This window comes from Tamandua tetradactyla, chromosome 10, assembly GCF_023851605.1.
Source record: "Tamandua tetradactyla isolate mTamTet1 chromosome 10, mTamTet1.pri, whole genome shotgun sequence".
NCBI classification, from domain to species: domain Eukaryota; kingdom Metazoa; phylum Chordata; class Mammalia; order Pilosa; family Myrmecophagidae; genus Tamandua; species Tamandua tetradactyla.
In genome coordinates this window covers 66,528,923-66,551,654 of record NC_135336.1, presented here as the reverse complement: position 1 = coordinate 66,551,654, position 22,732 = coordinate 66,528,923, and the positions used below count along the sequence as shown (strand labels likewise).

General features: G+C 33.4%; 1 long non-coding RNA gene across 1 annotated transcript in view; it reads right to left on the bottom strand.

Annotated features, from left to right (window-relative positions):
- Positions 1-21,715: 21,715 nt before the first annotated feature.
- Positions 21,716-22,732, bottom strand: part of LOC143647963 (uncharacterized) — a 46,834-nt gene continuing 45,817 nt past the window's right edge. Inside the window, exon 6 of the long non-coding RNA XR_013158282.1 lies at positions 21,716-21,817. This is a non-coding gene — a long non-coding RNA (uncharacterized LOC143647963). The remainder of the gene's footprint in view (positions 21,818-22,732) is intronic.

Below are 22,732 nucleotides of genomic sequence, written 5' to 3'. Positions count from 1 at the left end.
GATATTTTTTGAAGAACCCTTGAAAAGTACAGTTAGTAAAGTGTTTATAGCTTGTTATTTAAAAAATGTTTATATTGTAATTTCCCTGTTGTGGGAAACTGCTTATGGCACCAGCAGTGTGCCAGACATCTTGTGGCCTGATGCCATCTTAGGTACTAACTCAAGTTAAGTTTCTATTTCCTCACTTCTGCTCTGCCCTTCCCCGAAATCAGCTGACCAGCCTTGGCTGATCTGCCTTTCCCAGCTTAGTCTCTGCTGATTGGTTGCTTAACTGCAGGATAATGCTCAACCTCTGCTGACGTCCAGTACGAGTCTCCTTCCCTTCCTTACTGCATAAATACCCTGAATTCGCCCTCAATAAACAAGACTTGATCAGAATCCTGTCTTGTCTCCATTCTCTGTGTCTTTTGTCCCCCATTCTCACTCCCTCCCTCAGGTCCAGGTTCGTCTGTCCCGCGGGTCGGGTCACCCTGTCAATGTGATTGAACTTTTAGAAAATATAAAAGGTACAAGGAAAATTCACTGTTTACATTTGGTTTATATTTTTAATAGAAAATGGATGGATATATGGAAAACTGGACAGACAGATGCAGACAGACAAATAGATAAAGAGAGAGATGGAGAGATAGATAGATGTTTTGAAACAAGTTGTCCACAATATCTAATGTCATTTTTAAGAAAATAATTCCATTATATGGTTAGATCATAATTTATTTGTCCAATGACTTACTGCTGAACTTGAATTTCTTTACAAAACTTTTCCTTTTTAATAAGTGTTTTGAAGGACATCCTTCTTCCTGAATATTTTAGGCCAACTTTGTTTCTTTTGTATGAATTTATAAAAGTGTGTGATTGATTATGTATCTCAGAAAACATGTTCTTAATTGTAATCCCATTTAGTGCACTCAGATGCACCACACATTAACTCATTTAACTTATAGTCCATTATATTGTGAGAAGTCCTTCTTAAACATATTATTTTCAATGGTACCTGCAAAGGTTGAAATATAGACATGAAATATAGTTTTGTGGGGAGGATATGATGAAAGATGTGTCATAAACCAAACAGAAACCAGATGTTAATCTCCTTCCTCTTGTTACTATTATTATTATTATTAGCTAAATACATTCTTCTTATTAGAGGGACCAAAAAGAATTACAAAAAATTGACACTTGTCATAATTTGAAATGACTTTACTAATTTTAATATACTAAGTGAATGAAGGAGTATTACAAGAGAGTTTATCTGGAAAAAAAATAACAAGATAAGAAAGTGTAGAGACTGAAGTAAGGAAAACAGTTTAGAGAGTATTATATTTGTTTATGGGTAGAGTTACAGGACCTGAAAAAAGAAAGATAAAGCATGATGGAGAAAACTTAACCCATTTAATGGCTGACCATAAGCATCAAGAACAAAGGAAAAATAGAATTTAATTAAAATGTTTTTGCCTTGCTAATGAAAAGAATGAATATCCTTAAAAATGACTGGAGATAATTTGCAAAATTTGGAATGTGTATTATTCTTCAAAAGAATTAATTACAATTATCCATACAACAAATTGGATATATTTTCTTCAGATTTATTCAAGCAGGGAAATCACAATGTATTGAATTATTTGGGAAGTTGTAAAGAAAATTAAGGCCAGATTGAAGATATAGACTTGCTTATTCTTTCCATATTTTTATTTAGAGCATCCGAGCTTTTATGAGAAGACTATTGCAGAAATGATGGGCAATATGTAACACTTTATTACTCTTAATTAAGCTTTCCTTGGGTAATACCAGAATTGATAAATTAGAATGAGGTGAGGAAGAGCATAGCTATTTGACATTCTTTGTATTGTTCACATGTGTTAAATTATTTAGTATTTAAACAAAATAAGCATGTCAACATGATAAAGTTATATGGCTACTTACTGAGTCTGAAGCATTCAGCATATTATTTTTATGGAATAAATATAATTTTGCTACAATCTGTTTTTCAGTAGGGCATTAATTAGTTCACACTAACAAGAATCCAATAGATTTATGCTCCTATTCACAATTTTCCTTTCTTAAACACACATGTCAGAGACATTGCTTATAAAGATATATTTATTTTGCATCTATTGTATATTTATATGCTTAAGTATTGAGCATTATTTGCATTTTGAAGCTCATTCTTATGAGTCAAAAGTAACAAGATCAGCAATTTAAAGGTTACACAAAATTACATGAAGACTATATGTTATCTTTGTTTTGGTAAATTTACTTTAAAGTATTTCTGAAATATTGCAAAAAACAGTATGATGTTAATGAAACTCGAGAATTCTTTGCGTGATCACTTAGATATATTTTAGCAAAATTGCTTTAAAGTGAATTTTTGTACACGGGCTTTTATGTTCTTACCATTATTTTAATATCAAATCAGAGGTATAATCCTAAAAAATGAAATTCTTCTGTATTTTGGCAATGAAGTAAGTTCAAAGCATCAATGGGAAGAGAAAGCCGTCAAAAAGTTATATCTACTGGAAATTACTGAATATACTAAAAATTAATAGAAATGTCCGAAATTTATAGAATACTAAATAAAGAGACAGGTTTAAACAGCATCTAGTCAAACCCCTACACTTTAGAGATGGATAATAGGAATAGTAATTTCTTGCCCCATTAATTGATACAAAATAATATCACTTAAGAAGTCAATAAATTTTTTAGTAGCAATTTTGCATATCTTCTTGATTTTAAACTAATTCAAAGGATATTTATTGAGACTATACTATGTACCAGGCAATGTTCTGGGTCCTAGATTTATCACAGTTTAAAAAAAAAAAGAGAGAGAGAGAAAGAGAAGTTCTTGACACTTAGAGTTTACATTTTAATTGGAAGAATAAAAGTCAGCAAAATTAACAAAAATCAATAATAAAGTTTCAAGTAATAGCAAATTAAGAGGAGAAAAATGAACCAAATAAGGAGCAATAGGTCTTATCTCTAAGGCTAGTTACTTCTCTAGATCAAGGAAGACCTTTCTGAAACAGTGATATTAGATTTAAATTAAAAACAGATGAAGAAGCAAGCCACACAGTTGTCTGGGGAAAGGGATTTCTAAGCAGTGGGAATTTAATATACCATGACTATAAGAAAGAATGTTTTGGCCTGTTCAAGCAGCAACATTGCAGGGAGGGTAGTGCTCCTGGAGGAGGAATACAGTAAGAGGTGAGACTGAAGTAATGCCTGAGCAAGGTAGGTGCCCTTTCTTTATTCTAAATGAGATGCCAAACCACTAATTCGTTTTGAGTGGAAGAAACGATAGAACTTAAGTTTCAAAGGTTTAATTTTAGCTATTGTTTTGAGAAGTAAGTATTGGAGGACAAGAGAAACAAGACCATTTTTTCATTAATGGAGAAATCAAGGCATGCTTGTATACATTTAAGCAATACCTAGTAAAATGCAAAAAAATTAGTGATGCAAGAGAGAAATTGGAGAAAACTAGATGATAGTTTTCAGTGGAAGGTAGAGGATAAGATCACAGAGATTACTTGATACAATAATCAGTGGAAAGTGGAAGGTGGATAGTATCATTATCTCATTGTAAAGGGGAATTTCGGAAGCTCAAGATGAGGTTCTGACATTGTCTTATTCACCCAACTCCCCAACTGTCATCACTTTTACCTTTATTTGATGAAATTCATTGCTGTAAATATTGACATGAAATATATTATAGTATTTGATGCTATTACTATCAAGGACTTTCATTTTAATCAGAAACTGAAAAGGGTTGTGAAATGACAAACGATGGAGGTATTGGTAGAATATTCATTTCCCACCCAGATTTTCTCAGGAATTGAAGGAAAGGTCAGAAACTAAGAAGCTAAAAGAAAAGAGGAGTGTGCTGGTTTGAAAGGATGTATGTCCCCTAAAAAAGCCATGTTTTAATCTAAATCCCATTTTGTAAAGGCAAAAGAATCCCTATTCAATACTGTATGTTTGAATCTGTAATTAGATCATCTCCCTGGAGATGTGGTTGTTAAACTGGATTAGGTGACAACATGTCTCCACCCATTTGGGTGAGTCTTGATTAGTTTTTGAAGTCCTATAAAAGAGGAAACATTTTGGAGAATGAGAGATTCAGAGAGAGCAAAGCAGAATGACATAGTCACGAGAAGCAGAGTCTACCAACCAGCAACCTTTGGAGATGAAGAAGGAAAATGCCTCCCAGGGAGCTTCATGAAACAAGAAGCCAGGAGAAGCTAGCAGATGAAGCCATGTTTGCCATGTGCCCTTCTCAATGAGAGAGGAACACTGACCATGCACACCATGTGCCTTTCCAGATGAGAGAGAAGCCCTGACTGTGTTCACCATGTGCCTTCTCACTTGAGAGAGAAACCCTGAACTTCATTGGCCTTCTTAAACCAAGGTATCTTTCCCTGGATGCCTTATGTTGGACATTTCTAGAGACTTGTTTTAATTGGGATGTTTTCTTGGCCTTAGAACTGTAAACTAGCAACTCATTAAATTCCCCCTTTTAAAAGCCATTCTGTTTCTGGTATATTGCATTCCGACAGCTAGCAAACTAGAACAAGGAGTCTGAAGTAGATTTAGGTCCAGTGATTTAGTGAGGCATATAGATCAGTCAAGAAATCTTTTTGTTTCTGGACAAAGCTCTACCCTGCATTCAAGCACAAAAAACTAATAACATTGGGAAAATTGGATGGTGGGACTCTTGCCACAGTCATTAGTGATCATACAGAAGTTACTCAAAGAAGTGACTATTTCTTGTTTTTGAAAATCCAATATTGAAAAATAGGAGTGGAACAAAGAACTTTTTTAACAGCCCTGACAGTTTTCACAGTTTTATTCATAGCCTAAGTTCCTTCTAAGTTGTGCCATGATACAGAGGAGAACAGTGTAAGGTCTAAGAGAGTTATATGAAATTAATCAGCAGCAAAGCCCCTACCATTGTCCTAGTTTCCCGTTCACCATTTAAGCTCTTTTTTCAGCACACAAAAGTATAATCTGGCCTAGGAATCTTAAATTTAATCTAATTTTAAATTTAACTTGTTTTTTTTTTTTTTTTGCCTTTCTTTTAATATTTTTTTAGCATCGTTTCTCTGTTCTAGTTGTATCTAGCACCACCCTTATAAGATAAATTCATTCCAAGTTTGATGATAGCTGAAGCCATGTGTTTTGGTTTGTTAATGCTGCTGGAAAGCAATATATCAGAAATGAAACGGCTTTTAAAAAGGGAATGTAACATTACAAGTGGACAGTTCTAATGCCATAAGAATGTTCACACAAAGGCGTCTAGGGAAAGATACCTGGACTCAAGAATGGCCAATGGGTCCATAATACCTCTGTAAACTGGGAAGGAATGTCGCTGGCACCTGCTGTTTCCTAGGTTTCAAACAGCTTCCCTGAGGGTGTCTTCTGCATTTTCCAAATGTCTGGGTCTCCTGTTGGCTCTGACTTCTTTCCAAAAGGCTTTCCAGTGTCAGAATCAGGACACATTTTAAATGGACAGAATCACATCTCTTCTAATCAAAAGGTCATACCCACAATTGGGCACGTCACGTTTCCATGGAAACAATCTAATCAAGGTTTCCATCCCACAATATTGAACCTGGATTAAAGGAAATATGGCTACCACCACAAGCTTGGATCAGGGAAAAGGGCAGGCTTTTTCTAGGTTACCAAACAGCTTCAAACCAACTCACCTCACTCATGTTTACTATCCTAGAATTTTCTTATTTCTTCTTTGATTTATAAATTCTTTCTTCCATTCAACAAAATTTGTTGACCACTCATTAAGGGTCATACCCTCACTTAGACATGAGCTACAATGGTGATTAAAATCAGAGAATTGAGGTACGATTTTTCCAGGCAGAGAGATCAAATTGTGCCAGGGTCTCTCTGACAGGAGTATGCATACCCCAGCCAAGAAATTTAAAGAATACCGGTTTTCCTAGAATGTTGGCAGAAAGATGAAGCAAGGGGTTGAAAAGAGAAATCTACCAAATGAAGTAGAAAAATTCAAAAATACATACTATAGAAGGACTAGATTCCATATTGGGAGTCATCTTTACCCTAAGTGCAGTGGAAAGCTATTGAAATGTTTTAAAGCAGTGGATGATTAAATTTAATTTTTTTTTTTAAATATCACCTTGACTGAAGCATGGACACTGATTCAAAGAGAAGAAAGAAGACTAATAGGATTCTATTTTAAAAGTCCTGGAAAGAGATAGTGGTGGTTTGGACTAGATATTGTTAGTGAAACTAGAAAGGAGCTACATAGGAGGAAAATCGGATTTTGGTGCTAGGTTTAATTACAAGGTATAGAAAGGGAGAGGAATCAAATTAGACTGCTAAATTTTGGCTTACTTTCATGAGACACAGATACTGAAAAATAACCAGGTCTAAAGAGAATGAGAATATTAATGAAAATAGTTCTGATTGCGTTGAAATTGAGATTATTTTACAAATATAAATGGATATTTTATGGATAATTTTGTGGTATATAAATGGATAGGAAGGTATAAATATGAGTCATGAGGAGAAAGGACACTGAACATTTATATTCATTTCCTATTTATGCATTTATTCAATATATTTTTATTGAGGATTATGTTAAATACTAGGGAAATATCAGTGACCAGGAAAGAAATGTTCCCTGCCTTCAGAGTCATTAATAATCCCAACATTTAATATCCTGATAATAGAGACTCAGCAAGAAGATTGTGGGATGAACAGATAAATAGGAGGAGCAGTAGGAGTATATGATATCATAGAAGCTAAGGACAAAGAGCTTGCAAATGAGAAAGACATAGTCAACGATACGGAAATGTGAGCATAAGATGAAATGTGAGCCATGACGTCTGGATTTATTAGTAAGGACATCAATAATGACCTCTTTTTAGTGCCATGCCTTTTGAATGAAGTGATCTGAAATCATCCTGGAGTGACTGACCACTAGTAGTTGGAAAAAATGTCACTGTGCATAATATAAGATGGTCCTATGTGAAGGCAAGATGAAAGTTGGGGTAGCACCTAGAAGGGGTTGCACTGGTCAACTGCATTTTAAGTCAGCTGTTAATAAGAAGTGATTGAAGGTGTTTAAGACACAAGGAAAAAATCTGGTTGAGAAGAAATAGTTAAATAAATAAGCAAGAAAGAGGACTGATAATAATTCAAATTCCAGAGAACACTGGGTAAGCAAGGATCCAAAGTGCAACGTGATGAGATTACCGTAGATAGTAGGCAGGAATATCATTTGCTGTAACCAAATGAAAACGGTATGCAATATTTCCCAATCTTTGTAGATTTAGATTAGGGCAAGTAGGAATTTGAGGAATTTTGTTTGTTTTCCAATGGGTAATACATGAGTTTATCTATTGCTGAAAAAGAAGGAAGGTGAGAGTTTGGAATAGATATGAAATTGTCTTTGTTCTGATGCAGAGAATGAATGAGTCAAACATGTGATAACATTGCTGTGAAGTATTGAAGGCTAATTTGAGGCTGAGAGTTTTGAAATTATAGTGGGCCTAACTTTTCTGTTGTTTAACAATGCTTGGTTGCTCACACAGAAGGTATGAATGTAAATGGAGTCAGTGTTTTCTGTAGGGAAATTTGGAAATGGTTTTCAAATGTCTCAAGAAGCTACAATACTGAGTGAATACACAATTTTAGTCTTAGAAATATGCAATGATGACACTATTACTGATATAAACAAAGATACATATACACACATTTTCATTAGAATATGGTTTAATATTTTATTTGGGAAATAAGACACATTTGATATTTATGCATTATTGTAAGGACCCAGGGCCCAGGCTCCACCTCTTCCTCCATTTTAAGAGCACATCACTGCACACAGCCATCTACACGATGGGGCAGATATTAAAGGTTAAAGAAAGTAAAACTCCCCTCCTCTAAACACAGTTGGTAACCAACTCTTGCAAGACTGCTGAAACAAATCTTACAAGAGTCTGCTGAAACCCCACTGTAACCAAATCTCACAGGACTCTGTTAAACTTTGTGAACTATGTTCCCCACTCATCTCTCTTTCTCTTGGTTTTGGGTGGAGTGCAGACTTCTAACTCCAATCGACTGTGATTGGGGAAAATTATTCTCTTGTCTGTAAGTCCTTAATTAATATACCAATATATGAAGTCCCTAATTATTATGTATGTGAAAAATTATTCTCCTGTCCGTAAGTCCCTAACTAAAATCCTTATCTAATTTTCTGCCTGGCATGTTCTTTGGTCTTGGGGCTGTGCTGAGCTGGAACAATTATATAAACAATTGTATTGCTGCCATATTTGGAATGTTCTGTAAGTATTAAAATAAGGTTATCTGGGCAGGCCACGGTGGCTCAGCAGGCAGAGTTCTCACCTGCTATGCCAGAGACCCAGGTTCGATTCCTGGTGCCTGCCCATGCAAAAAATAAAAAATAAGTTTATCTATTATTGATATTGTGTGATTTCCCTGTTATATTCAGTACAGTAAACAAATAATAGAATGACATATATATATATATATACATATATATATGTATATATATATATATATATGATATTTATTTGAAACTAGTAATCATGCAGGCAAATTTTGTAAGGTAGTATCCCAGAATGCTGATATTGATTGTTTTGGGGTGACAGAATTCAATCATTTTATTAAACTGAATTAACAGTCCTTTAACTATTCTGGAGTTAAATTTCAGTTCATTGGAAATTGTCATTTTATGAGGATCTTTTTTTGGCTAGTCAGATGTAGCAAGGACATGTGACACTAAAGATGCATAAAAGAAAAATTCATTAATACTCACGTGTCCTAAAAAAGAGAGGGGCATTATGTCTTGCCGTGCCACATGGGGAAATACATCAGGGGCATATGCTCAAGGAAGCAGGTAAGAAGCAAAGGTTATACTCATCCTGGGGACTATGTCTTTACGGTGTTATAGGGGTGGATCTGTAGTAGTAGGTCAAGCAGGAGTATGGTTTGGGGAGTTTGCATTTGAATTTGTAATGGGATGAAGCTGGGGAGGAATGGGGAGGAGAGGGAGAAGCTATTCATCTCGTATTAGCAGGTGTTAGAGTTGGTCACTGAGGGACCTAAGGACTGATGTATGATACTGAGGCAGCATGGCAGTGCACAAAGCCCCTATTTTATTTCAATTCACATCAGTTGTGTATATTTGCTTTATTCTATCTTTTTGCGAAATTCATGTGTGTTGTTTTAAGAATTCGCTTACATTTTTCAAGCATTAAAAAGGAATAGTAATGCAGTTCAAAGCCGTTGTTAATTTATAAAGGAAATTCATTTCACACTTTTTTAATGAGCATTAATTCATTTCTCAACTTAGCACAACTCACTCTTTCTGAAATAACACCTCATGGTTTGGAAAATGGGTGCTTCCTGTGATCTAGCTACGTTTTCCGAAAGGAAGCAACAGTCTTCTTATATGATCCTTGCCACCATCATCTTCAGTCTTCTAGTCAAAGTGATTGATTTATTCATCATAAACACTCTATCCTAATCAGTCCAGCTAGAATAATTCCCTAAAGTTTTTCAAATCAGAGAATACAGAGAACAGTCTTCTGCACAATTTACATTGTCACAAAGTTGTAAGAATATCATTCTCTTACTTCCAGGTACTTTATTTCATTGTAGAGAAAATTTGCTGAGAATTTAAAGCCAACATATAAAAAAAGTGGTGATAAGTGGATTCTGTATTTCCAGGGGCTTTATTTTCATACACTGCTAAGATTCTGGGGTTATCTCAATATTTATCTAATATGTTTATTTTGTTTGATTTACATTTCTGACATTATAAATAAGACAATTTTAGGACCAAATAGTATAAATACAGAATTTTATATTTCACTGAAAAATTTATTAACATAATTGTTTCTAGGATAATTCAAACCAAAATTAATTTGTCAGGGTTTTTAGGTATGTAGGTGCTATCCCTACCATTATCCATTCTATTCTTTTATATCTTTTTAAAGTTGATGCAATAAAAAATTGATTATTTCCTATGTTTGACTGTAAAGTCTAATCAATTGTTAAGTGAATTTTAAAATAGAACATTATGATTAATTTTTAGAAATCCATGGTTAAGGAAATTATAAACTAATTACTTAACTAATTAACATTTAATTCTACTACACAGAGATGGTAATGGTGATAATTATTACATATTTTTTATAGCCTGTTATATAAAATGATAGAGAGGAAGACATTTTAATTGTAAAACTGTTATACATAGGATTTTGTACATTGGCTTTTTACCTAACATTATTTTGTGGATTTTAAGAATAAGGATTGTTAAAGTAAATTATATTTTTCTATGTAAGTTAGAGTCAAAAGAAGCCCCCCAAACTATATAACCTCGATAACCATTTTGAAATATTCATAATTATTACCTTGAAACATAGTCATTTTGAAAAATATATTTAGAATCTTAAATTTGGAAGTCATGTCTCCTCAGTTATTTTTTTTTCTGTATCTTTTCAATCTCCCTTTTTAACTTTAATTAGACACAGGGCTTACAACAAATACTAATAGGTATCCAGTATTGTGCACATGTATGATACAAAGGATACAAAGATAATTAGAAAAATTGGCAGATAGATAGTTGGATAGATATTTTAACACACTTAAACTTCAATTCCTATAGAGGTTAGCTTTTTAATACTTTAAATATTTTCGTGCTTTGTTTTGGATAAAAAAATACAGTTTTTATACACTTCACTTTTGATAATGTTTAACTTAAGTCATTCTAAATTATCTAGACCTTCTATGGAAACAGGAGATTTTTCAAGACATTCATAATATGATAGTCATTTATGTATTTTAATATGATTAAATCTAAAGCTGTGATTCCAAATATAATGAAATCTTACTGGAAAAGTTTTTTTTAAGACCCTCAATTAATCATTTATAGATACCTCATTGCTTCACTCCATTCCAAATTTCACTTCAATTTTGATTTACTTATTTCTTTCTCACAATTTCCTACGTCCTCAAAATTGCTTATCTAACAAAAAAAGAAGTTGCAAGTGCACTGTTTTCATATTACTTCTCAATCACTGGTTAACTAATTTTAACTTTAATTTTTTACATGGACAGGCACCGGGAATTGAACCCAGATCTCCAGCATGGCAGGCGGTAATTCTGCCCCTGACCCACCGTCTCCCCACCCTTTGCCTAAATCACTTTAGTAGCCTTCTCAACATCCATCGTACCTTCAGTTTTTAATCATACTCCCAGTCACAGTCAGTTCATCCTGCACAGTGTTAACAGATGACGCTAAAGTAAATAAAAATAAATAAAATAAACAACAACAAAAACCTGTTGATCATTTCTCTTCGCTACTTAAGCAAAAACACCATCACCACCACCAAACAAACAAGGAATAAACATCCTTACAAATAAAGTCTCAGCCCCTGGATTTAATACTCAAATGCCTAAAAATGCTCTCTCTAATCTACTTTGCAGACACATTCACAGCATTCCCCAACATACATGCTACCTTTCTCCCAGAGTCCTTGTTATTCTGCAACAAATATCATGCCTTCCTATCTTTCGTGTGTTCATATTTTTCTTCCTCCTTGAATTTTTTTTATCTTGACCACTGAAATTTTCATGTTCCCTTAAGGTCCACTCATATATCAATAGCTTTCTGGTACCATCATCTACTATTTGAAGTGCTCTTGTTAGTGTTTTCTCTTCTCCCCTAAGGTGCCTAGATTTCATGCCATTTCATCTGATACTGCTGTCTCTGTAGCTGTTAATGAACATAACATGCCTTCCTTCTTAGCTTACAACTATTTGTGTTCAGAGGTCATATGGCATATTTTGTATTTGGAGATAATGTGTTTCATGTTCATTTTATGTATTGAGTTATAAATCTTGTGGCCTACTGTATATACATTATGGGAGCTAGTTAAGTAAACATTTATTTCAGAAGTATTGTGTGTTCTTTTAAGCTTTAGTTTAATAAATGATGCCATTTTATTTTCTATTGTTAACACATCTATTTATTATCTGCATTTTATTTTTTCCCTGTGTAACAATGCAAACATTCTTTTGTTGTTAGACCTTGAGGACTGGCCTACTAAGAAGAACATATTTGTATTATGACATCAGGTCAATGTAAGCATCATTTTTATGAAAATCTAATGGCAGGAAGCCACTCTTCATTTAATAAATGAAGTCTGGCTCATGCAGGTAGTGCACTTATCTTATTAAACTTGTCCTTTAAGGCATTAGTTAATCAAAAAAAGTTGAAAATATGGAAAAACAAATCTCTAGCACTTTAATTTAACTGTTACAAAAATACTATATTAACTGCAGGTTCTTTGAGGTATTCTGAACAAGAGAAAATATTGCCTTTCTATAAAACTAGCAACTTCCTATTGAGTATTGAGAAATGACGTATACACCCATCGAACTAGCACTAATTTATTGGGTCATTAGTTGGAAAACTAAATTATTTCAATAGAGTGCTACTGTTCCTCTTTCAATTTGAAATAAGCTATGGTATAATAAATAAAAAGGAAAATTCATATACTAGGTAACCAAATTTTTCTTTTACATTCTGTATTGTAGAAAATGACTACACTGGTAAGAATGTAATCAATATGTTACTAGGTGAATTAAATTAGTATAGTATGACAATATGGATAGCATCAACCTTGAAATGCATTTTGTCATTGTGAAGGCAGGTTACTTTAAAGATTTCATTAGTGCTGATGTGGAGGCGGTTGTGTTGTTTATTGTAAGTATATGGATATATTACCTAAGCTTTTCCTTATCTTCTTAAAATCCATAAAATAAGGACAAGTGACTACAAGAAAGTACAAGGGGATACTTTACAGGAGTGTATTATAATTTCCAAGAGGTCGTTTAGTAGATACTTTCATCCATTTAGGACAAACTGTTATTCTATATACCTGTGCACTAGTCACACAAACATATAAATGAGTGATAGGTGATGAAGCTATTCATAGTTGGTCAACCCCAGGAGAATGCACATTTTTATATTGATCCGAAACTCAAGCCCCTCATAATTTCTATCCTTTTGACCTTAGTTCTTTTAAAGTGATTATACATTCCAGAGACTCAGGCATTGTTCTTCCATAGTTAACCCACTCACATATCTGAAAACAAGTATGTTATCTCTAATTCATCTCTTGTTCTGATTAAAACCCACATTCCCACAAATTATAAGTCACAGTTTCTATGCCATGTGTAAACATGGCTAGTTTATAGTGTCACTTCTTTGGTCAAGCAATCATAGATCTCTTTGTTACTGTGAGTGTGTTTTATGTCATTAGTCGGTTGATTGCATCTATGTTAATTACATCTACAATAAACAAAGGAGATTACCTTCTATAGTTAGAGAACTCTCATTCAATAAGTTAAAGACCTCAAAGGAACAACTGATTTCAGCAGTCAGAAAGAAGAATTTCTATCATTATTTTAGCCAGGATGCTTCTCCTTGTGATTTCATTGAAATCTACATGGAGTTCCCAACTTGCAGCCTATTTTATGAATTCAAACTTGATAAATCCAACTCTCATGTGAGCCAATTCCTATAATAAATCTCATAATATTTATATTTTGGCTCTATTTCCCAGGAGAAAACTGACTGTATTAGCTAGGATTCTTTAGAGAAACAATCAGCAGGAAATATCCGTAGATATAAAATGTATGAAAGTGTCTCACAAAACCATAGGGACATAGAGTCCAAAATCCATAGGGCAAGCTGTGAAGCTGATGACTCTGATGGAGGGTCTGGATGAACTCCACAGGAGGGGCTCACCAGCTGAAGCAGGAAGAGAAAAACTGTCTCTTCTGAATCCTCTTTAAAAGTTTCTCAGTGATTAGATGAAGCATCACTCATTGCAGAAGACACTCCCCTTGGCTAACTAAAAATGCAATCAGCTGTGGATGCAGCCAATGTGATCATGATTTAATTCTATGAAATTAAAGTGATTAATTTCACTTTAATTAATTAAGTGATAGACAGGCCAGCACTTGTCCAAAGGTTATCACCATCTGGCCAAGTTGACACATAAACCTTACCATGACACTACCTAATACAGGTAATAACATTACCTCGGATGTGTTTTATTTTATCAGTATATGTTTTAAATCATAATTGAACTCATTTTTTGAGTTGTTGAGAGAAGTGTACCAGATATTATGGCCAAAATTGCTTTGTACACTTTTTGCAGTGTTACAAGTTGAATTTTAATTATCTATGCATATTAAACATGATCAGTTATGTATGCTGTAATGATTGTAATATTCAATGCAGTAACATATTTGTGCTTTTTAATCATAAATTATTATAAACATGTAATCTCAAATTATTACCAGTGTTTGACTGATTCTCTTACTTTAAGCACCTAGAGATATTTTAGAATCCCAGTTTAAATAGACTAAAATATCAAAACTCTACTCCTCTCTTTAAGTCATATATGAATTTGCCTTTTAGAATTTCTTTATCCAATTTCCTGAGTAAAATTTCAAACAGCATAAAGCCCCACCCTAGTCCAGATGTTAAATTTATGGTAATTTTCTCCAACTAAATTTCACTACATAATATGTTTTTTAAGGAATACCTGTTTTTAGCATAATAATATATACTTAACTAATTGTTTGCCACACCCAACTATATGGAAGATTAAAAATTCTTTATATTCTATAATATTGACTTTGTGATATAGAGAGGGAAAATGAAGAAAAGAATTGAAAAATGGTGGTATAATTCCACAATTATAGAATTTGGCAGAATTATTTAGATGTGGAAAAGTAAAATGGTACAGCTGTTATGAAAAAAGGATTTGGTGTTTCCTCAGAAAATTAAGTATAGAATTATGATATTCTCACAATTCCACTTCTAGGAGCAAAAAAATTAGAAGCAAAGATTCAAATATGTATCTGAACACTTATGTTCATAGCCACATTATTGACAATTACCAAAAGATATAATAATCCAAGTTTCCATCAACCAATGATTAGATAAACCAAATGTGATATATATATATATATATATATTACATATATATATATATATATTACATATATATATATATATATATATATATATATATATATATATATGTAATGAAGTATCATTTGGCCAAGAAATGAATGATGTTCAGATGCATGCTACAACATGGAAAAGCCTTGAAGACATCATGTGGAATGAAATATGCCAGATATTAAAGGACAGATATTGTACTATTTCACTTATAAGGAAAATTTAGAATATACAAATTCATGGTCAGAATCTAGAATACAGATTACCAGCAGTCAGTATTGGAGTATGGAAGAGGAAATGAATCCTTAATTGATATACAGTTTCAGTTTAGGGTGATGCAAAAGTTTCCATAATGGATGGTGGTGATGGCAGCACAACAGTGTGAATAGAATTAACACCATTGAATTGTATATTTGACAGCAATTAAAAGGGGGAAATTTTAGGTTTTTTATATGTCACCAGATTAAAAATTGATAAAAGCCATTAGAACTGTACAACACAGAGATTAAACACTAATATAAACTATGAAGTACAACTAATAATATAATTATAATAATATTGCTATCAATTGTAACAAAGACACTAAAATAAAGCAAAATGTTAATAAAAAGGAAATTGTGGGGTTGTGTTTATGGAAATGTGTACTTTTTGTATGCTTTTACTGTGAACCCACAATAGGTTTAATAAAAAAAAAAAAGAGAAATAACCTAAAGATAGCAATCAAATTCTTCAAAGAATCCTAAGTGACAAAAAATTTGCAAGGTCATACATTTTTTGGTTTGAATCTAGTTTCAAAGCTTTGGACCCCAGGGATAATTTTGAATAAAGATCTTCAATAAAATCACAGCCAGTATACTCAATCTGGACTAAAACAAATGAGAGTTTATTAAGATTCTTTTCACTTTGCACATTATTCATATGGATCTTATTTACGGATTTGTAGTACCTGTAATTGAGGGTTATTTAGTTAATATTCCCAAACCATGTTTTATTAAATTAAAGGCTCGTAGTTAATAAACTTTATAATCTGCTAAAATTTACATGTAATTATGCCTGTATTAGTCCGTGTTCTCTAGGAAAACAGAACCAACAGGCGATATTTCCAACAGGAGATTTATGTGTCTCACACAAATGTGGGGATGCAAGGTCCAAAATCTATGAAGCTGTGAAGCTGGCAACTCTGATGAAGCATCTAGCTGAATGCCACAGGAGAGGCTCACTGGCTTAAGGAGAAATGAAAATTCTCTCTTCTCCCTTTAAAGTCTTCAACTGATTAGATCAAATCCAATGGATTGGATTCTCTCACTTGTGGAAAACAAACCCTTAGTTTATCATAGATGTAATTAGTCACAGATGCAACCAACTGACTGATGATTTAAGAAACTAGCCTTCTGGTTTATCAACCAACCATGAAGTGTCCTTGCCGTAAAGGTTAGACCAGTGCTTGTCTGATCAGACAACTGGGCACCATCTCCTGGTCAGGTTAGTACCTGAACCCAACCATCACAGTACCATTTATTTGATTTAACCAGCCTGTGAAACAGATGTTGTTACTGCTGTTGTTCTTATTACCATCTTAAAGATGAAGAAATAGGTGCTTAGAAATATTTGGTAACTCAAGAAAGTTACATAGGACGTTAATGTCAGAACGCAAATCTCTGGCAGTAAAATCTTGTTATTTTCCCTCTGATTTTGTCTCATTGTCAACATTTTATGAACTGAAATTAGTTGTAAAATATCACTTGACAGTAGATGCTCAATACTGCTTACAATATTAGATGTATTGCTTTCTGCTTTCTCACTTTACGAGCTTCATAGACCTTAAACACAGTCATTTTCTGCTCTTGACAGGTACATTTTGAATAAAACACATAGGAAGAAAGTACCAATGAAAATTCTAATGTGGTATGTGGTTAGATCAATAATTATTGGATATCAAGTCTTGATTTAACCCAAACGAATATACAACAATATAATTTGAGATGAAATGTGAAAAAAGGAACAAAACTGATTCTTGCTCATGTGTCAGCTCTCTGACAACGTGATGCAAAAGAGGCCTGGTCTATATTTCTTTAGCTATATTTGTTATACACTTTTGGCATGTTATTTTTTGCATTTTAAATCTTATTTTAATAGATTCGTTATGCATCCCTTCTTCAAAGGTACAGAAAATAATGAAACAGAAATAATAGTTCATATGGAATCTCACTTTTAAAAACCTTTTGAATTTATGAGTGTTTTAATGCCAAAAATTCTATTCTGACTGACAAGTCATATTATATTTTATTATGACATTATTGTGAAGTATATTTTATGGATTTCAGCACATTACTGTGGCAACTTTAGTGTCCTTTCTAGGAATACTGCTTTGACTTTTATATCTTTTGTAAAACGTGTGCACCATTTTAAACTTCCAATGTGTCTCACTGTTCATATTTTATTCTCTTTTAAGCTGCCTTACTTACATAAATCATTCTACTTAGATTGGATATTAGTAATTTCATATAAGACAAGAGCAATTTGATGGGCAATTCAGTCTTACTTTTGCAAGGTTAAAAAAAGGCAGGTGTCTTAGAAATCTGTCTGAACTAATTTAAATGATCTCATTTCAAGAGTGACCCAATCGAGACTCTTCTATGCTGCTAAGTTTCAGAATTCCAACACTTAATAGTATTTCAGAAAATATAAATATTAATAGCTGCTCTTTAAATTCAATGCATATATTATCATTGATATTTCCACCTATTGATGCCCTGTAAATCTGTATGTTTTAATGAAAAAAATATAGATTCTGTGTCCACAGTAGCCACAACATTATGTAAAGATGGAATAAAAACAATATATATGCAACCATTATAGAAGTAATAAAGGAACTTCAGTGACTACATATATAATATTTGGTATCAAAAAGTAATGCATTCAAAGCCAAAACCTACTTCTTAATAGTGTTGTGACATTGCACAGTTATTGATAATATTTAAGGCATTCTTTCTTCCTCTACAAAATAGGCATAATTATAGCCACTATGTTGGTTTGTTTTGGACATTTAATGAGGCAATGCATGTGCTGTTTAAAATATGTTAATAAATGGATAAACATAACATCCTTTTCATATGAAAGATATATGGAAGCTTGTTATTTGAGTTAATTTACAGTTAATGTAAATTTGAAATAAAAAACCAGTAGAATTTTTTTTGGAACTTAAAAAGAATAGTCCTGTAAACTGTATTATTGACTTGTAAACATCTGGAAATCGAGGTGATGGCAGCACATTATTGTGAGTGCAATTAACAGCACTGAATTATGGGTGTGACTGTGGTTGAAAGGGGAAGTTTAGCTTTGTTTATGTCACTAGAAGGAAAGCTAAAGGCTAAAACATAGAACTGTATAAAATAGTGATTTTTTTTGTAAATGATGCCTGTTGTTAATAGAACAAATATAAGAATGTTCTTCCATGAACTAGAACAAATTTATGCCACTATTATATGAATAATACAAACTATGGACCCAAGTTAACAGTAATATTGTAATCTTTCATTAATTGTAACAAAGATATCATACCAATCCTAATATCAATAATAGAGGGTATAAGGAGTACCAGATTTTTATTTTTATATCAATGAAATTGTTCTCAAAATAATTGTGGTGATAAAGGCAAAGCTTTCTGATTACGGCAAGAGGCATTAATTGTACACTTTGGATGGATTGTGTGGTATGTGAACAGAACTGTTAAAAAAAACAAAAACATCAAAAAATTTTTAAGAAGAAACAGAAGACTGGGTATTAAAAAACAAATTCAGTAATGTCCTAAGAATAATGCAAACAATGGAATAAATCAATTATGCTTTAATTGAGATACATATATATTATAAATATATATAATTACATATATAATATACTGAGAATTGAAGAGCAAATTAAAACCCCATTTTAATTACATACAACATACAACATAAATTTTGCATTTATCAGTTACTCGAATTATATCAAAAGATTTCAAACTTTATAAAATTGAACTAAATATTTGTCAAATTCTGTAAATGGGTATAATATAAACATGAAACTACAAATGTTTTTTCAAAGTCCTAAAGCAAGGATTTTAAATAGGAAAAAGTAAATACGTTCACAGTCAAACATATTAAACTCTGATGCCAATGGTGTTTGTTATATAGTAAACAAACAAAAACATCAAATATATACAAAAATCAACAAAAACAGCCTAAGACCCAACAATTGAAAGCAACTCCCAATATAAAGAAGAATATTAAAATTTGGTGATATCATTTAACCTGGGAATAAACAACTTTAGTAGCTAGCAGTGAGTGCTAATTTAGGTCCAGGCTTGATGCTTGCTAATGACTTTGCATGATAAATTTGTTTAATTATCAGAAGAATTTAATATATTATTGTCATCCCCATTAAAGAAAATAACATCTCTAGAGTATAATGAAGTTATGGCCATTGTAACTTGATCCTACAAGAAATATTCCAAAATATGAAATTATCTACATGAGTACATCTGTTATTCTCAGTATATCTTTGTGATAAAGATTATGAACTTTAACCTGATGTCAAATCTGGATTCACCATTTTTTGCTCTGTGATCATAGCAAGTGATATAAACTCTCTGTATCTCAGTCCCCATATCAATGGCAAAGGAAAATATGAATACATACCTTGTAGGGTTCCTGTAATAACGAAAACACCCTAATTTCTAATATACTGCTTGTCATATTTAAAGTGCTAAATCTCTCTTTGTAATTCAGATGATGCTGATGACTATGACACGCATGATGATGATTTAAAATAGCAAATAATTGAAAGCAAACCTAAGAATCACTAACAACAAAATCATAACTCAGTAACTGCTGTTATTATGTAGCCTTTAAAATGATATTTTTGATGTTACAGAATTAGTGAAAAATTCAAATAGTACAAAATAGAGTATAAATATCAGAATAAAATTTTTTTGGTTTCATGTATATGTTAAAAGGAAAAGAATATGACATGAAAATTACATATATTTAATAAAACATTTATATAATTAAAGCATATAATTAAATACACTTTGAAATATATATGCAACTATATATTAAATTAATTATTTAATTTAGTTCAAGAAATTAAAACTATTCCACCAAGTTATAGCTTGTTTACTGTTTGTAAATCTGGAAAAAATAATTAGGAGTCCAAATCACAATCCAAAAAGAAGCACCATTGACAATTTCAATTTAACAGACTCCTGTTAAATTGTCACTATTATCTTTACTGTACAGTTGGGAATATGCATGGAAAAATATATTTCTTGTTGACTGGGTCTTCTTATTCACATAATGTGCATCCAAAAATATTAATTGCTTAGTATTTTCTCACCTATTTTCATATTTTTTTATATTTTTTGTCTCTTTGTCACTGTTCTAGTTTGCTAGCTGCTGGAATGTGATATACCAGAAATGGAATGGTTTTTAAAAGGGGAAATTTATTAACTTGCTAGTTTACAGTTCTAAGGCCATGAAAATATCCAAATTAAAACAGGTCTATAGAAATGTCAAATTAAGGCAGCAACAAGAGGTTGCCTTCACTCAAACATGGCCAATGAAGTTCAGGGTTTCTCTCTCAACTGTAAAGGCAAATGGTGAACATGGTAATATCTGCTAGCTTCCTCTCCAGGCCTCTTGTTTCATGAAACTCCCCTGGGAGCGTTGTCCTTCTTCACCTCCAAAGGTCTCTGGCTGTGTGGGTGCTCTGCTTCCTGGCTCTCTCCAAAATGTCTCCTCTTTTAAAGGATTCCAGTAAACTAATCAAGACCTAAGTAAAATGGGTGGAGTCACATCTCCCTCTAATCCAAGGATAATACCCACAATGGGCACCGTGGAGATAACTTAATCAAGTTCCCAGTCTACAATACTGAACAGGCTTTAAAAGAAAGACTGCCTCCACATGATGGGATTAAGATTAAGGCATGTTTTTTCTGGGAAGCATAAATCCTTTCAAACTGGCACAATCAGATTTTCCAGAAGATTTTCCAAAATTCCATTTCAAATATTATGTTGAGCTTTTCAATTTTACCTCCACATTTTAAATTTACAAGATCTTTTTTCTTTCACTTTGAATCTTTTTTAAGGTTACTTTGCTATTGTTTTCAGGATATAGCATATTATCTCTTTGAGGAGATAATGGTGAATTTCCTGTTTGTCTTTGTAGTTTTGTTTTGCTTATTTATGAGGTTCTATTTTCAATTTACCTGTTTCATTCATGCCAACACTTTGTTCAGACAGGTAATACTTTTTGTATGTTCTTCTTAAATTGAGGTATTAAAAGGTCATCGGAAATTTGTTAACAGTGATTTCCACGGCAGGATGATCTTTCAGTCTTTCTCCTGAGGGTGGATCAGAAGTTTCCATTATCTAATCTGAAAGGTAAAACCTAGTGCTCAGGATTTCTGCATTGAGTGTGTGAAAATGATAGTGTGTTTCTAGATTCAGAGTACTGATACCTGGACCCAACATTCATGTTTGCATATGGCACCTATGTCATCAACTCTCCTTGATGCTTTCCAGACCAGGGAGCCTCTTTTTAAATACTCCAAACACGAAACATTTAATCTTTTGCTAGAATAGGGGAGGGATTTTTACTATTTGGTACAGAATGGGATAAAGATCTGAAGCCTTTAATTAAAGCTTTTAATTAAACAAATTTCACAATCATCTTTATTTAGTTTGCCCCCATGATTATTCCTCTTGCAGAAGTTTACAATGCCTCTTTTCTTGAGTTTTTTGAAATCTGTAACAGAACATGGGTTTATGTCAAACATAACCATCCCTCTGATTTCCAAAATTTCTTCTTTATACAAGTTTTCAACTATTGAAATATTAGGAATAAGATATACACTTTTCATTAATTATTCTCAAATTTACCAATTAAACTTATTCACTCCATGACTTTAGCCATAATGCTTATAGAACTTACTTTTCTGCAGTAAGAAGTTAAAAACTAAATGAAGATTAAGAAAGAATTGTAGGGAGAAGATGGCGGCTTAGTAAGACGCGGGTCTTAGTTCCTCCTCCAGAAAAGCGACTAAAGAAACAGAAACAATACGAAACAGCTCCTGGAGTCACGACAGAGACCAAAAAGACAGCGTACCCCATTCTGGAACGGCTGAACGGGCAGGGAGAATCCGCTGCGGTGAGATACCCGTGGGGCACGCGTTTTCCCGGCCGGGACGGCTGGCGACTGGGGTCCCCTCCATGCACGTGGCTCCCCGGTCTGACTGGGAACGTTGGATAGCGGGGCCCTCCCGTCACGCTTGGCATCTCGGGCTAGCTGGGCAATTTGGACTGGCACTCCCCCAAGCCGCGGTGGCCGGCGACCCCCCCTCCATGCGCGGTTTCCCAGGCCGACTGCGAGATTCGGATTGGCGAGTTAAAGGAGCCACAGCATCTTTTACTGGTGGGCCCCGCAGACAGACGAGTGCCACGAGCGCCACCTACTGGGCAGGAAAAGAAAAACAGAGCCCAGAGATTTCACAGAAAAACCTTTCAACCAGCTGGGTCCCACACCCAGGGAAATCTGATCAAATGCCCAGACACCAGCAGAAAATAATGGATGACGCTCGGAAAATTGAAGATATGGCCCAGTCAAAGGAACAAACCAATAGTTCAAATGAGATACAGGAGCTGAGACAACTAATGCTGAATA